Source organism: Venturia canescens, chromosome 3 (assembly GCF_019457755.1).
Source record: "Venturia canescens isolate UGA chromosome 3, ASM1945775v1, whole genome shotgun sequence".
NCBI lineage: Eukaryota > Metazoa > Arthropoda > Insecta > Hymenoptera > Ichneumonidae > Venturia > Venturia canescens.
Genome location: NC_057423.1, coordinates 6,089,744 through 6,106,962, shown reverse-complemented (window position 1 = coordinate 6,106,962; position 17,219 = coordinate 6,089,744). Strand labels below are relative to the sequence as shown.

Sequence of the window (17,219 nt, the reverse complement as noted above, 5' to 3'; positions counted from 1 at the left end):
ATCCTGACTGCATCGTAGTCGGGATTCAAAACTTTGTGAACCAATTTCGACCTCGGTCGGGATGCAATTTTTTTTTTCACGACCAAATCGATTTCACCAAAGTACCGATTGATTCATCAGCTTATCCGATTGTCGCGAGAGGTTTTTCAAGAGCAAATTACCGGAATTCAGAATGGCCTTTTGAAGAATATTTCAACGTTTTTGGACGCAAATTTTCATTGTGAATTTCAACTGGGCAAATTGTTGCAGACGATGCTCCACGAGATGAAAAGCCACAGCACAGAGCTAGAGAGGGAAACGATAGCGGCTTTTAACATCCATAGATCCCACGTTCCTGTGTGCACTTGCGAGCCCTTTTGATCCTGACCCACCGAAATCGATGGCTGAATAGTGTGCATGCTCTGTATTTACTACACACGAAGCGCATTCACGATGTATGAATGCATACAAGAGTCTATCTTCGTCATGACGCAGCACACGCCAGCTTAACATTTAGTAAGGGTCCAGGGTTAGGGATTGCTTCGTTAGGGTCTATGTACTAAATGTCTAACCAAGCACCAGACGTTCGCTCGCTGTCTTCCAGGCTTGAGTAAATATGCAAAGTACACGTCGTGTTCAATGTGAAATGGAATTATTCGGAAGCTCGGAAATTTCTGATAAGCTCTTGAACTAAAGTACAAAATGGAACATTCAAATGGGATATTAAAAGTAGCAAAAAAAGCCATGAAAAATGTGAAACAACTCCGGCGGAACACAAACCAACGCGCTCCGTAGGTAATAAAATGAATTGTTAATGAAACCTGAGTATGTGCTTTCCCATCAAAAGCTTCGTGTTTTTCGGGACGCACGTGCTCGCGGTTTTTTCGCTCTCATCGTACATTTGGATCAACAAAATGGAGTATAATGGTCAGCCTCCAGCGGGCTTTCGTATTTGATTCGTATGTGGATTTCTCTGATCAAATGGGACTGAGTGAGAACGAATTTTTTGCCGTACTTAGAGGGGACAATGAATATTAACGACCTTCGCTTGTTGCCAAAGAAATATTCCACAAGCCCGGCTTTAAGGCTAGCCTGAGGTAACGCCTTTAGAAAAGCACTTTTTCATGATCAGAACATACGTCGATTGCATTTGGTATATTAAGAAGACGATGGTCAAGTAAAAATGACCCGCCCCGAGCATTAACAAAAGCGAGCCAAGGCAAGCGTCACAGTCCTGGATGGTTAACAAGGCCAAGAAACGTCGTGCACGTCCACACGAGCCTGAAAAAAGCCTGCTTCCATTCCCTTTATTTGCTGTCGACTTCTTTGGCTTGATTTAAAAAGCCCAATTGACCCCGAGAATAAGAAATAAGAAGCAGGGAAAGATACACGGAACTTCGTCCACGTAGCAGAGGGAACTGGACGCTACAATCGTACACAGGCACACACGCACAGTCGCACCCGAGCACGCACGGACGCTCACGAATGTGTAGATCCTTTCAAGATTCACCCGGAAGAACGTCTCACACGTCGGTCTCAGCGACGTGACTTGTTAAAGGGGGAAATAACTCTACTTACTAGACCCGTTACTGATATAACCAACATGGAAGATCGAGTGGGAATAGCAACGGAAAGAAGACCCTAAAATCAGGAATTACCTGATGAGAAAAAAGTATCCTCTGTACCAAAAATGGCCGCTGGCAAGAAAACCATGGAAATAACTTCTCAGTTCAGAGTACAAAAACTCGATTTTGTGTTTTACAAACCACAAGGCTCGGTTAAACTCCCGAATAATGGAAACTCGATAAGTGAGAAGAAAACTTCTACGTAGAACAATCACGCTCGGGGAGTCTGCCCGAAACGAATAATTGATTAATCCAAACGTGAGGAAAGTTTGACGGCGTGGATGAAGCTCCGCAAATGGACCAAATTGGCAGTGGCTTCGGATTTGCACAGGCAGTTTAAATACGATACACCAGACCAAAATGGGTCTGTACGCAGTGAAACATGCCGCAGAGAGAGGGCTGGATAGACGAGGAGTTACGACATCGAGAGGCTGAAAGGTACAGAGGGCTGGTAAAGAGACGTGGAAATTGCGAGAGAGGCTTGTCGATGCGAGGCGATTGTGCTGTCTCCGCGTTTAGCCCTTCCCGCCCTTCCTTCCAGGCTGCGAGGCACGTGCGCATGGAGTAGGTATCGTTGATGTGGCAAAAGTACCCACGTACTTGAGCGGGCATCGCGATGTTCGTAGGCACTGAAAGGGACCGGTACACTCTGGACGTGGGTACTTGGTGGTATCGACGGTACAGAGAAAATCCATGGAAATGCTCGAGTCTCCGTATCGTCTGGTTAGAGTGTGCGATGGACGCGTATTTGGATACACGCCGGGTGCTCTTTTCCTGTGTAATTTCATAGACGAAGGAAAAGCGTGTGTCTCGGCGTGCTGCGAAGTACAGTTTGCATAGTCTCCGTTCATACAGGAACCTGCGAACCCCCAGGGGGGCTCGCAGGGCACACGTGACTCAACTCCGGAAGGTGGGGTTAAAGGGAAGTTGGGACGCGAGCGTGAGTTGGCTCGGTGGGCCATAAAACTAGTTGGACCAAGGGTTCCACCGACTCGACGACTCCCCATAACACATTTTCGCTCTCTCTTACTTATTCTCTGCTCTCCTCCCAGGAGCCTCTTTTTCACGCACCGGGGGTAAACCTCCCTCACTCCGATACTCCCGTTCTCTCTTCCCCTCAAAACTCCTCGTTCCTTTTTCTCTCTTCCTCTTCATCCTGCAACTCGCGCCGTGCGTGTACGGTCTCGGTGTGTGTGCGTGGCCGTATTTTGTCAGCAGCTCTCTTTCGCGCGTTCGCTTGTGCATGTGTTGGTATCCCTGTTCTCGTTTTCTGTCTGCGTAAGGTTGTGCTTCTCTCGGCTGGCCAAAGCGTTTTCGTAAAGCCACCGGGATACGCCTGCGCACAGTTGGATATGAGCGAGGTTTCACCTCAGTTCTCTGCGATACACCGTGAAACGCGCGACCCGTCGTGCTTTCATATTTCACTCTATCAATCGGTCGATCACACGCTTACTCTCTTTCTCTTCCCTCGATATATGCGGCATCACACACTGACAGCTCATCTTGTTTTACCTCAGTTCACTTTATGTGTGCGCGTAGACACATCAAATTACACTTATTACCATGTACGTTCGAGCACCTTTGTAATCGTACTTTTTTCCATTCGCCCTCGCATTCGTTCAACTCTTTATTTTTATTTTCCCGCTGAAAATTGGAAGATCGCGAGCACGCGTCACCGACAGTGAACTCGGTCAACGGTGAAAACATCTCATGAAGAAATAACGCAACTCCGACGGACGCATCGCGACGCAACAAAGGCACTTGTGCGAATCCACGCTGCCGGAAGCACATTAACTCGTGTTTCGCGTGCTCTCAGCTTTGAACTATACCAATGCGCGATTCTCGACAGCTACCGGCGTCTCGCTAAAATCATACGTGAATAGATGCCAAGATCGTCGGATAAGTTTGAGGCAAATGATAAAATCAATCGTAGCTTCGTTCGAGTGCAGATAAACTTGATGAACTGTATCGTCGACCAATTTGACGTGAATTGCTCTTTCGTTCGTCTCGATTTATCGCCCCACTGTTTCAGTTATTGACATCGAATAATGCCCTCGTAAATCTTCGTTCGTCCGAGCTTCAAATCACATAATAGCAATCGTTATCGCGAAAAAACTGTGAACACTTCGCGACGTCGATTATTTTATTTAGCCACAAACTTGGTTAAAGTTTTATTCCATTTTAATTTAACTACGAAAACCATGCTGAAATCCACGTGATAAAAACGAGTGGCGGAGTAACCGCGATCAACGAGTAAAAACGAGTGAGCTGCTGATCTTCCTTGGCGGGATCAACGAGCGAGGAGGTCACGTTTTTGTCGTTCAGTTTTTCTCTCCGTGGGCACGAGTCACGTCGAAAATAAAGAGGAACATTTTCTCCGAATTCATCTGGTATAGAATACGAAGGGTTTTTACGAGCGCGATACAAGACAGAAGAGGGTATAATGTCAAACGGAAGAATGGAGGATTGAATCCTCGAGAGAAGAACGTCTCGGCAGCGAGAGGGGCACTTCACGTGCTTATCTCCAAAACAGGTTGGTTTTAAATCCATTGCCTCTTTTCTATCAAAAGCAAATCCCTATTTTATTCAAATATTGAATATACGCTAAATGTGAGACTCTTGATAAACTTTATCATCTGTATACACATTCATGTTGTTTGGCATGCGTCAATGATTTAGAAAAAATGGAATTCGACGCAAGGCTTCAGTACGAATGTCAGTGCAATTTGGATCGGTGAAGCAGCACTAAATAACCATCGAATAGTATCGTCGATTTCGCCAATTACAGAATGAATCATTGCTGATTATAATTTGATAGAGAAGCACCGCATTCACCAACCAACGCTCCGCGAATACGCCTCGAAATGTACGAGTGCATTACTATTATTTATTAGTTTACTCCTACCGTATCTGGCTCGCCATATAATTGCATATATTTGTATATCGATGTATATAAATTTGCATACATATGGCGGTGACGCACTCGCAGCTAGGGGCAAGGAGACTAGCACCCCTTGGGGACGAATTCCCCTTGAACATGTTGGTCGGATCATGCCCGCCAACTCGACGACAACTTCCCTCCTTCTCATCCTTCCTGCTTGTTTTTTTTTTTTTTCTTTTTTTTTCACACTTTCACGACTACGATGAATAACCGTTTTCGTATGAAAGTGAACATTCGAATGAATATGTAAATTTACACAGGCAAGAGTACATCAATAAATTTCAATAAAAGTGAATAACTCGAGTTCCGCTTTCAGGAAAAAAAAACATTCTGTCTTTATGGTCGTTGACGGGGCACGATGACAAAAGAAATATTTCAGCGTGTCTTACTTCTTTTATTTCAACAGACGGGAGAGAAGAAACGCTCTCTTGTGTCTCGAGAAATTTAATAGAATGAGTTTTGGGAGCAGGAAATCTCGGGAACAGCTCGTATCAGCAGCAAGGCAAATGTGCTAAAAACTTATGAAGAAACTACTCGCCCTCGTCTGGAAGAATTTACTGCTGGGAAAAAGGGAAAGAAAGTCTATTGAATATTGGAACTTGGGCGACATCGAATTCTTGAGATTTTATCAAACTCGTTGAAAATTTGAACAATTTTTAGATGAAAGTTTCTATCTCGTGGCAAAGAATTTCATACCGTTACCGCGAAATTCCAATGTTTTTATTTCGCGTTTGTATATCAAGCCTCATGAAAGCGTGATAAAATTTTCTCCTCCCTATGAACGTTTTCAGACAGAAAGAGTAGAAATAGGAAAACTTGGCCGCTCATTTCCACGCTCCACCCCGCATCAGTTCAATATTCAGCGTCAACTCCCGCTGAGAATGAACCCTGTAATTACGGCGATCGCGTGTACACACGGAAGTGCCTCGATCCTAACTCTATCAAGGGAAACTTGAAGTCTAACAAGCAACAGATTTAGTAACCGGTATATTCGAGCATGAAAAACGTTATAGGTCTGTAACAGTTAAGCTCACTTACTTTTGTACATGCGGGTCGGGAGTAGTGCGAGGGGGAAGAGGCGGAAGGAGCACGAGGCAAGAAAACATTGTCTATATCCTCTTTCTTTATGCGAGTTCACGTTCAACGTTTTCGCGACGACGTCGTTAAGATGCTTTCCATTTATTTTGCTTCCCTTGACGAGGGAGGTACTTTCGTAAAGGGATTGCACCCCAGCAGCTCACGAGCAATATCACGTCACACGACGAGCGCGAGAGATTGGTAGACGTACGGAGAGAAGGAGAGTGTCGGCGGGGGGGCGAAAGCCTGAAAAAAGCTCGTAACGAATCCGAACCGGTACGCGCTTCCAGATAATTGAAAGAGAATAGACTCAACTGATGTAAAGATGAAATAAAAGTGCCGAGCCACCCACGAATTCATTATCCCGAGCGTAAATCATGAACTTGTCACAGAACTACCGTAAAAAATGAATAATTGAAAAAAGATAATTTGTCTCGCGGCGTCTTCTCTTTATTTTCTTTTATTGCCCCAATTGTAGTCCTCGACCCACATATCTTCGTATTCCAAAGGCACAATGGGCGTCATCTGCTGATGGTATATGCGAGATTCTCGAGTTACACTGATTATATAGATACGTAGTTTGATTATACGTCCGTCTGTACATAGAGATACACTAACACGCGTACGTTTGCATGTACACAGAGGCACTTCTAACGTTTCCCATCTGCAATCCGCACCGACGCTGCCAGCAGATGTCATCGAATTTGCTCGTCCTCGCTAATCCGATGACTTGCCTACGGATTTTACGTGCGTCGAGTACCAACATGTGTCAATAAACAAACTATTGGAGGCCGAAATGCATTAAGTCGAATTGTAAATGATCGTGTCGAAGGCACGATATGCCACGCTATCTCGAGCCAGGATCGTGTACCAGCGTGCACGTACTTCTGACGTCACACTGGCACATCTACATCCCTCTGGCTCGCAGCAAAAAAGAGGCCATTCTACCAGCGCCCTGGTCCGCTGCGTCCTCTTGATTGCAAACATTGAAATTTGCTTGCGTACGTTTCGAGACTGGGGCGCACAAAGCTGCTCGCAAATAGTGCACATCAAGTCGGAGACGACGCTTCGCGAGCGACGCTCCCGACTGCGAAAACCCACCTAGTTTATATACCTTCGTCCATTTATGGTTGGAAGTATACGAGAGAAAGGAAGGACAGAGCGGAAGAGAGAGAGAGAGAAGAAAGATTGGAAGCAAACCGCACAAGCTGATAGAGTACGAAATAGTGTAGCCACAGTGGGCGCATTCTGGTTAATGGTTTTCGTCGCTTCGTTCCGAGTCGAGAGAGCTGATCACTCAAGCGGTAGATTCTTACGCCGCAACACCACTTTATTCGCGGCAACGGGCGCGATGACAGCAGGTTTTTTGTCATCTTCTTTTCTCAATATCGTGTTACATTGGAATCTTTGAACTGTCAAGTTTACGGGATGATACAATCGATATTCGTCCTTTCGACACTCTCGTATCTATCGATCTTACATTTATTGAACTCCCGTAAACGATTGAGATGTTATTTGTTGCTCCATGCTTTCAATATTGAAGGCCCTGCATGTACATGCAAATTTTCCAAAAGGTCCAACAAAAGAGGCTCCGCGCTTTTTGCTTCCACCCTTCCCTCCTCTCTCTCTCTCGTTCTCTCCGGCCTCTTTCGCTCCTCCGTGTGATCTATACACCTATTTCCATCACTCGCCAAAGCCAGACACTTTTTGTTTCGGGCAGAGGGTGCCCCAAACCCTACCGCACTAAACGCAATCTGCTCTCGACCCTGTCGTTCTGCTTCTCGCTTTTTCTCCACTCGCCTCTCAACGCTAATGTACCCTGACAAAAGTATTGCAGGCCAAATGCGAGTATTGTTTTTCACCAAATCCAAATGTAAATATCACGGTCACAGCAACGTGCATCACAGCTATAGTATTTTCATCTGCTGGTTTATGAATATAGAATATTTTATAGACATTCCAGACACATCACTCGAATGAAAAATGTATACGAAAAAAATCCATCGATAAGCAATACCATCCATCCTCAGAGAAATTGAAGTGAAATTGCTCTCTTGAAGTTCGCTCATAATGCATCTTGATAAATCGTCGGTGTGCTCGGTAAACGCCAATATCGATTCATCATTGTCTCAAGCCTTTTCGTACTGCGACGCGGGAGAAAAAGATTGCGAAGCTTTTCCCTTCGACGTCATTAAAATAAGAAGAGATTTTAGTTTTATAATTCTTGTTGAAACGTCAGCATTTCTTGCTTATCACACAACACTTTATTCGCGAAAAGATTTCTCACGTCAATTTTAAGGGAATCAATGTTCATAGCCAACACTTTTAATAAAGTTTCTTCGTAGCCACTTTCTGCACCGCGATATGAAAGCGAAAAAATACGACGTACTTTGCGAACTATTTATCTCTATTTCAGAAGCCACGTTATCGTTAAGCTCTAATTATCCTCGGAGGTAATGTCTTCGGGGGTTATCCCGCAACGCACGCAACTGTTTTACTACTAAAAAGGAGTTTAAATATGTTCAATAAAATGCTGGCCGACAAGCGAGAAGCTTTTTTTCGTGCGTTACAACGAACACGCGTTCGCTACTCGTTGACGTTTTTATATCGTAGAAATTCGTTTTGAATAAATCTTTATTTTATCGTCAACAAAAACGCGTAAATTGATGTTCCATGAATCGTTGATGGCGTGAAAAGCGACAAAAAATAAAGGCTCTTTGCTTCTTTTTTTCAAGCAGTATTATCCTCGAACCCAAACCACCCCTCCGACTACCGTTCCGGACCCCTCGAACGCTGATATCCTCCACTGCGTTATTCAACCTCGCATACGCTCGAAGGACAAGTGAAAGTTGTCCGGGTACAGTCAGACGCTGCGAGAAAGTGTTGAACACGTGAGACTCGGATCGAATGATCCGGAGCTTAGACGTTGATTTCATAATGTAGGTTCATAATATAGCCCTCGGGTGGAAGGGAAACGTAGCATGAAAAAGCCTAATTGGCAGGTATCGATATCGATCCAATAAAGACGAAACTCCATTAAAACTTTTCCCATGATCAAAACATTACACGCCATAAAAAGCAATATGTTGATTTAACGAAACTCCTGTATCAGCGAATTTATTTTTCTTTCTACAAACATCGAATTTCATATTTTCGTTGGAAAATTAAATGAATAATGTATACAGAGAAAAAATAAATGGTTGAATCTCGAAAATAAAGTTGATTCAATGTCACTCTGACGATGCCATTTTCCTGGTCTTGTGATGGAGAGCTGCCCTCGAGATATCTGATAAAAAAAAATTATCAGAACCGGCTCAAATCATTTTCCAAATGAGCCCATCAATTTTATCGTGAAAACTTATGCCCGAAAATGCCGATTAATAAGGGAATGGCTTGGTGGCTTGTACAATTCGCTATTTATTTTAGCCGAGCCTATAAATTGAGGTTCGGAAAACAATTATTTAGAGATCACTTAATGGGTTGTTGGATGGGGCGAATAGTAGTAAAGAGAGATGAGGGAAAAGGCTCATATTTATCCGGGGCACAGTTCTCATACATGATATATGCATTGACCTACATTTTTACTGCGTTGGGCCTTCATTTCGGGAGGCTCGTCATACCCGCCGGAATACGAATAGAAAAGGTATAAAAAGGACAAAAGCACAATGTTTATGGTACAATGGAGTAGATTTTTGATTTTGAAATAAGCACACGAAAGACAGTTAACAAGAAAAATATGGAATATAACAAGTGAGGCCATCCGTAAGTCGCATCCGGAATACGTTTGTGCTCCGGTGTATATGCACCTCGGGAAAGCTTTATCATGCTTTTCCAAAGCTTCGTTTGTGCACCGGACGCGCAGCAGATGGAAAACTCTTACACAAGTAACCGCACCGTGTACCATGAGATTGAAAGCGATACGTCTCGTGGCCCCTGGTGCCTTTTGCGTGTTTGGACCATTGTAAGCCCCAAGGGTACCTCAATGGTTTTATGCGGCGACTCGACTCTGCCGGATCCCGTTATAGTTTACAGCACAATAATTCTAATATTGGTCAGATTTACTGATAAATTAGTTCGCTAAACCCATCAAAGCGAAAGTTAGAAAATTTAGTTTGGTAATAAGTAGATGAAAAAAAAATTTGTGAAAAAAATGTCAAATAAATGACAACTTTAGCTTGTAATTTTGGAAGCAGTGATACAAGTATAATTCGTACGTGTTCCGCTCACACTAAGAACATGAAAGAACGAGATTTTCTCGACATTTGCCTGATTGAGATGAGAAAAGTTTCGACAACGAAAAATGGCAAAAATGAGGCAGCGCTTTTGGACGCCGATCAGTCGAGTGTCGAAAAAAACCCGTTTGTTGTTGAAATTCATGGTCGTCACTCTCGCACTCTCATGGTCGTCCAGTCGCCATGACGCACCGCTTTGATATTCGGCGAAGAAGTTGGAGCACGTGATTTCTCTCGGCTGAGGAGTCATGATTCACGAGGTAGGAGGCATCGCGGATTCCGAGGCAGACACTCAAACAAAACTCGATGATAAATTACTAGGAGCACAATGAAATAGCGATTCCAAGGGGAGAGGATAAAAAATTATGGGAATGTGAGAGAAAAAAAACTCCATTAGCTGAGGTAGTTTTAATTAAATCTTTTTGAGTACACGTGAAGAAAATGAGTCAGAAAATGCCGTAGCCGATTACGAAGAAACATGTACAGCGCGCAAATTCTGACGGGGTTCGCGTGAAACCGCACTTACGCCACGTTCGTGGCCCAGAATACTCGTCCACTGGCCTTTTCAGCAGTATTTTACAAGCACACACGCGTGTAGTCAAAGCATGGTCCTGCACATGTGAACCTTTCAAACTATTTTTTTGTTTTTCCACGTTTTTTTTTAACCGTATGAGGAAATGAGAGAAAGGCACGAACGAGCCCGGGGTGTGGTACTCCGCAAAACGGGCATTGAGCAACCGCATTAAAAACCTTCAAACTACATTCAACCCCATAGAGGGCGTGCAGATTTCTCTTCCCTTTTTTCTCTATAAAAACATCCCTCGCGTTCGTATCTCGTCTTTATTTTGCATACAGCACTAGAGCCACGACCTACTTCCATTTGCACTTGTGTGCCCGTGCGATCGTACGAGAAATTCACAAATTCCTTTTTGTGATGCTACTTTAGTCTTTGCAAACTTTTCATGTTAAACCTTACATACAAGATAATGTGGGCGAAAGCCCTACGCGTATAATATCCTCTCTCTGTTAGCATGGGAGATTTCTCGGAGATTCCTTTAATCATGATGACGAAACTTGCCAACCCTATTCAACAAGGCGTTTATAATGAATCTGTTCGTTTGCATGTATCTCGCTGCTCCGACGTTGAATTTTCTTGGTTTAGCTGACGATTTAAGAAAACATTTAACGGAACGAGGGGGCCTCTGATTAAATTCTTGCTGTCTACGTCAGGCTCGTCATACCGAGAAGGCCGTTGATTTCTAAATGCACACTTTATCCACGTGAATGAATTCGTACGTACGAGATGTTTTGTTAATGGAAATCCTCTTCGTGAAATGGTTAGCTCGTGACTTTTTCGCAATCTCCGACGTCAAAGAAGGAAGTTTGGGTTTGCGGTATATTAAACGGAAAAACGGAAATCAGTCGAGCGGTGCGGTCCAAGTTGGATGGAATCGTGATAGCTGGCGAGGGTGCAGACGCGGTGCAACGTTCAATTGATTTATCAAAGTCGTGCAGAACATGCAAACATTTCTGCACTAATAACCTCAGAAAGGATCGAATCATCTCGTTTTATTTGGACAACTACGAGGGTGAGTCGCTTCTGCGTACCAAATTCAACTGTCAAAAGTGTGATTTACGATTAATTTGTCGCGCGTGAAGTTCGACGAACAAGAGGGAATTTACGCGGGGAGATATCGGCGGCGGTTGATTAAGTATTTCGCGAGAATTATATACTCTGTAGATTTGAAACGTAGCGAAGTTATTCAGAAAGTTATTTATCGGTAGATTTGCTCTCCATGAGAGTTGTTCCGAGGAAGCTTTTTCCTGCTCGGCTTGTCCCTCTGGAGAATTGTGGCGAAGAGAGTTGTAAACATGCCACGTGAACAAGCATGCTCGAGGCTTTTTTCCCTCCTCTCGTTCTCAACGGGACTTAACCGTCTCTTTTTCTCTCTTTCCTTTTGTCTCGGTAAATAACGAACATTCCGCTTTTCCTAGCCATCTTCTTACGGGCAATATTCGCATGCTGACGTAATAACTATCTGCTCACGCTAGCTCACGAAAGTGGAAATGCTTCGGGGGAAGTAAGTTTTCTTGTCATGTACTACGTAACCTAATATTCAACATAAAGCAGCGAGCTCCGCTATCAGCGAGATACGCACGACGGTTTGAAAGAGACACTCCGTGGAAAAGGAAATGCGCAGCACTGAGTTTAGCTCCGAGCTTAGTTTCAAATAAAAATTAAAGTTGAAAGACACAGCGAAAGCGAGTGTTATTCAGCCCTCAAAAAACGGAGTACGAACGTAGAGAAAGAGAGAGGAAAAATACATTAAAAAAGTACTTCACGTGAGAGGTGGCTTCGCACTCGCGTCGACCATTCTCTCATTTCGAGTCGTTGAAACAGAAAGACGTAAAATCGTATAAAAGTATCGTATTCGCTCGCAAAATGCTTTACCACACTGTCGCTGACGTTCCAGTTGAATGCTCCGCTTGATTCGATCCGCTTTTACGCTAAGAAGAACAAAGTGAATTGGATAAGATTGATGGGGGAAAAGATACACGAGATAACGCGTTATTCGAGGGTGACAAATTTGAGCGTGTCTTATGAAAACCCAAATTGCGAACACAATATGCCCATTCAAATTTATTCTCCTTCATCGAGAAGCTGTGAAAGGGATAAACGAAGGAAGGTAACCGTCACAGAAAATGTTTGCATGTATGATTTCCGTGTGTATTCATAGGTACAGAAAAGCACCATTGAGCGTTTAATATGATGATAAAATTCGGAGACTCCAAGATATTTAGTCGAAGCGACTTCGCTGTTATCCTACATCAGAGTCTTTTTTAGGAAATGAGGAAAAACGAATGAAGTAATTCGAAATAGAAGAGCGAATATTATTATGTAGAAAGCGGCCTGCGAACTTTTTTTTCTCTTTTGTATTCCTGAGAGATCTAACTCGATTTCATCCCTCTGTGTGTTGTCCTCGCTCCTCGAGGCTCCGAATTTAGCTATCGCGTTTCAGCGTCGTCATCAATAAGCGGAGGAACGCGCGTGATCCCGAAGATTCAAGAGGCCGAGAATGATGGCAAAGGAGCGCGCGCTGGATATTCTCCAAGGTTCATGGACAAGTCGAGGTCGCGTAGGGGCAAATCGGAAATTTATAAATCCCAGGTCTCTCACGATTTTTCGTTCCCACGTTATCTTCCACTTTTTTTCTCTTTCTGGGAACCGAGTCGCGCTTCCTTTCCTCGAACCGAGCTTGGCCGGCCGAGCGGCCGCGGCGTTTTTCGTTACTTTCCGAGCGATCTAAGATTATGATAAACTCGTTTTCGGTGGTACAGTTCCCTGCTCCTTACAACGAAAGTCATTTCGCCTTCCAGCGTCGGTGAAAACGGTTTGTGTTCCGTTCCATCCGGAACGGCGAACTCCGATTTTTATCGGAGCACCGAGGAATTTTTTTTTACAAGGCCACCTGCGAAGCTCTTGTACCGTCGTTCAGGATAATGAAAACACTTGTTCCGAGAGCTATGCGCTGAGCAATTTTACCATGCATCGTGTTTCTCCTTTCGACCTTTTCCCCCCAATTGCTTTTTTTTCTCCAAATAACGAGTAACAAGCTGGTTCGTGAAACTAGAGATTTTTTTCGCGCATGTAACCATTTATAAAATATTCATTGAATCTGGAGTACAACAGTGAGAGTTATCTCAAGTCGCTGCAAACTAGTAAACCATGAATAATATTCAGCCCCCGTCGACGGGAAAATAAAAGTGGCTGACTCGGCAAAATGAGACTGTGGATAAAAAGGGCTCAACGACGCTGCGGCTCGTCGTGAAAACTTCGCCGTTTCATCTCGCAGCTTTCGCATACGTACGAGACACTCTGCTAATTGTTTCACGCTCCGATGCACTCCGGACAAGAAACGTTATTAATCATGGATTCTTTTACGTACACTCGACACATGAGCTATACCTACGATATCCGGCCAATTATAATTCAGTTTCAAATGAAAAGGATTCGCATCGGTGGACAGATGACCATGTTACTTGGAGTAGCGAAGCTGATGAACAAACGCAAAAACGCGAACAGAAAAACGCAAAACAATCACTTTCCGGCTCATCTGTTGTTCACCAAAAACCGAGTCCGGTTTGCCGGTCAATTGTAACAAAAAAAATCAATTCTCACAGCCGCGACACCTCCGTAAACGCGGAGTATTCTTTGGCCATAAATCATTGCCTGGAATTCGTAACAGTGCAGAAAAAGATGGATTTAGCAGTGAAGGCATTTAACGAAATAAAAGGGGGTTTGTACAAAGAGCAACAATAACGAGTCACGCACTCGATATATCTTGGGGCACAGTGTGCTCCACGCTATTTTCGCGTTGTAATAGATACATGACTCGAGGCTTTCTCTACTGAATATTTGTGCTGGATCAAAATGTGATGAGGACAACTCCGATTCCGGGATATCGATATTTCCTTGCTTCCAATTTCCTTGTATTTCGCGTTTCGATTACTTTTTTTGTGTAAACAACTGCTGGAACGAGCTCGCATACTCGTATTGTTCTCGCAGGGTGTGAGTGATGAATGATTTTTCGATGAGAAACGAGTGTACATCTGGATTTTACTGAATCCTCTCCGATCGATGATATTTCATTTCTACCACGCGCACAGAGTCAGTCAAATATTCATACGCGGAGTGTGCAAAAGTATCGGATCAACACTCGACTGATATTTTGGGTGAAACATTGGCTGTTGGAATGTCACATGATCAATCGAGCACACGAACAGGATCGCCGGGAAAGTTCACGCTACCTTACGTCACAACAATCCAAGTTTTGTGTCACGCGCTCTTCCGTAAATGTGTTTTTCTATCCAGCTCCCATAAATGTCGGTACTCCTAAGTTTTATCTTTTCTGAGAGTTTTCATCGTAATGGAAATCCACGTTCGCACAGTTACGATCACTCTCGGAAGTTTAAAGCGTGTCTCTCGACTTGCCATTTGTATAAAAATTCAACGGAATTCTTCCCTGATTAGGGACCATTTCAAGAGATTTTTCGCACGGGATAATCAGGACTGCCAACTTCAGTTTTTAAAAAAACGTAAAATGTAAAAGCCCAGTGCTGTGCTCTCATCGAACTGTACTGTCTTATCGGTTAGTTATTACTAAACATGGAAAATACGTGCTCGTATGACCCACGAAAACAGGAGAAACAGTTTGAGCCAAAATGCAAGAGACGAGGTTCGTAGAACATTAAATTTTTTACGAATAAAGTTTGACGAAACTTTTTCGCTCTAAAGTCGTTGGGCTCTAAGAGCCGCTCAAGAAAATATCTTGCAACGCCTTACGGTCAAAAACTAGATTCGCTCAGAGTGTGCACTGGGTGTAGACTGAGCTACTCAAAGTAGAAAAGTGTCATCACTCATTTTTTATAGAGAATTTCATGCCTTTTAAAACTGATCTCATACACTATTGTTTGTTATCTAACCCATTTAGCAGCACCCGCTGTATTAACCCACTTTAATAATTGTCAGGATCACAGATGGAAATCTGATCGCGGAACGGTACCGGAATTCGACTCGGAACTCGGTCAGGTATTCGAGTTTGTAGCGTTAAGTATCCAGCCTGGGTCGGTCAACATACGATATAGCGAAGAGAAAATATTTACCCTTGAATCAAAGAATTCATGCTTCGTTATTGATCGAGCGACAAACCATGAAATATTCGTTCGAACAACATTTTTATCTTCGGAAAATAGGCAAATAGTTGGTGGGAAATGATAAAATAATGGAAACTGTGTTGCTAATAACGATGCAAAATCGATCAAATATTGAATTTCGAGAAAAGTGTTCCACGTCTGATAATGGCACGCAAAATAGTGATATATTAGACGACTGAAAATGGATTTAAAACGATAATTTATACACAAAATTTCATTATTTACGCTCCAAATATTTCGTTGTCGTTCGTCCTCCTCCGCAACTTGTCAAAACCGAGTTTGAGTGATCCCATTTATTGTAAAGGTCCATGTCTCAGAGCAGACAAACTAACTACACGCAGAGTTGAAATGATTCAGAGTCCAACAAGAAACGTGAGCTACCTTCGACGCCATAGAAAATCCTGCTCCGTGGAAATTTGAGAGGCTACTAACCTTTAGACAAGAGGACTAAATATCATTGAGATTTCGCTTCCCTTTCATACAGGCCATAGAAATAGCTTCGAGCAGATCCTCCGACACGGAGATATTTGCCAAGTTGTGTGTAATACACGAATTTAATATCCTTTTGAATTTCCGGATTATCAAAATTTCTCCCCTTCGCTTTTCACGCTCCCTCTCTCTTTGCTTCTGTCCCTTTTCAGTGGGCGAACAGCTCGGAGAGGACGAACATAATGGGACATAACATAACTGCATAACCGAAGAATAAAGCTCACCAACGGATATGCGACCTCGTTCTCGTTCACTTTGCCAGAGCAGCCCCGGAGACTCTTGCCATTGGTATCATCGGCCACAGAGTATAGCAAAGCGATTTTTCGAGTTCATTGAAAATTCGAGCGAGGCAGGTTTTCGCTTTGGAAACGAGAGAAAGGATTTTCTCCAAACCTTCAGTTTTTCAGTGCACGTGCTTCATTTCTTTATCATCCGAGCGTCGAGCGCGCACGCTTATAACGAAAAACCTTCGACGTGAAACGGTCGGTTTGACATCCGTAAATCGGATTTCACTACAGAGGAAACTTTTATCTATTCACGTAGTTCCGATCCGGTCAACCGAACTTGACGCGCGTTCTCTTGAAACCTTATATCTTTCCATTCGAAAGCTGATCTAAGCATAAAGTATTTTGTTATTCCAAAGATAATTCTTAGAGCGGTCAGTATATAGAAAAATAGATTGAGCAAATTCTGTCGCTGCGCTCAAAAATCATAGTTTATATAACGATAAGAAATCAGCGTTAATTTACCAATAAAAATCCTGATTCAATGAACTCGGTTAAGGTGATTCCCGAAATTATTCTCTCGAGGTGAAAAGAAAAAATTATGCGAAGCGAACGGGCTCGGTGAATATTCGTGACGATATGCGGAATCACGCTCGACCTGCTGGAGAACATTTTTTTCTCTCAAGGCGTTCGGAAAGGATTCTCTGTGAAGGTAAGAAAAGAATCTTCCAGGAGTATGGAGGAGAGGTTGAACAAGAAGAAAAAAAGAGTTAATCGTGAGATCACGTAGAAGACTCGGGGCAAGAGAACATTTGAAAAGCGATCGTGTTTTTTCAGGGTAAATTGAGCCAAGTTTTTGTTCGCGCAGGTGAAATATTTATCCTGCCACTTTTCGGGAGAATTGTCGAGAGCAAACATTAATTACAGAAGCGTAATA

At 43.3% G+C, this 17,219-nt stretch overlaps 1 protein-coding gene across 2 annotated transcripts in view; it reads left to right on the top strand.

Moving 5' to 3' along the window:
- Positions 1–2,997: 2,997 nt before the first annotated feature.
- LOC122408107 (5-hydroxytryptamine receptor-like) overlaps positions 2,998–17,219 on the top strand; it is a 91,631-nt gene continuing 77,409 nt past the window's right edge. For both annotated transcript variants that reach the window (XM_043414707.1, XM_043414706.1), the window contains exon 1: positions 2,998–4,137. The gene's annotated coding sequence lies outside the window, so the exon portion shown is untranslated. The remainder of the gene's footprint in view (positions 4,138–17,219) is intronic.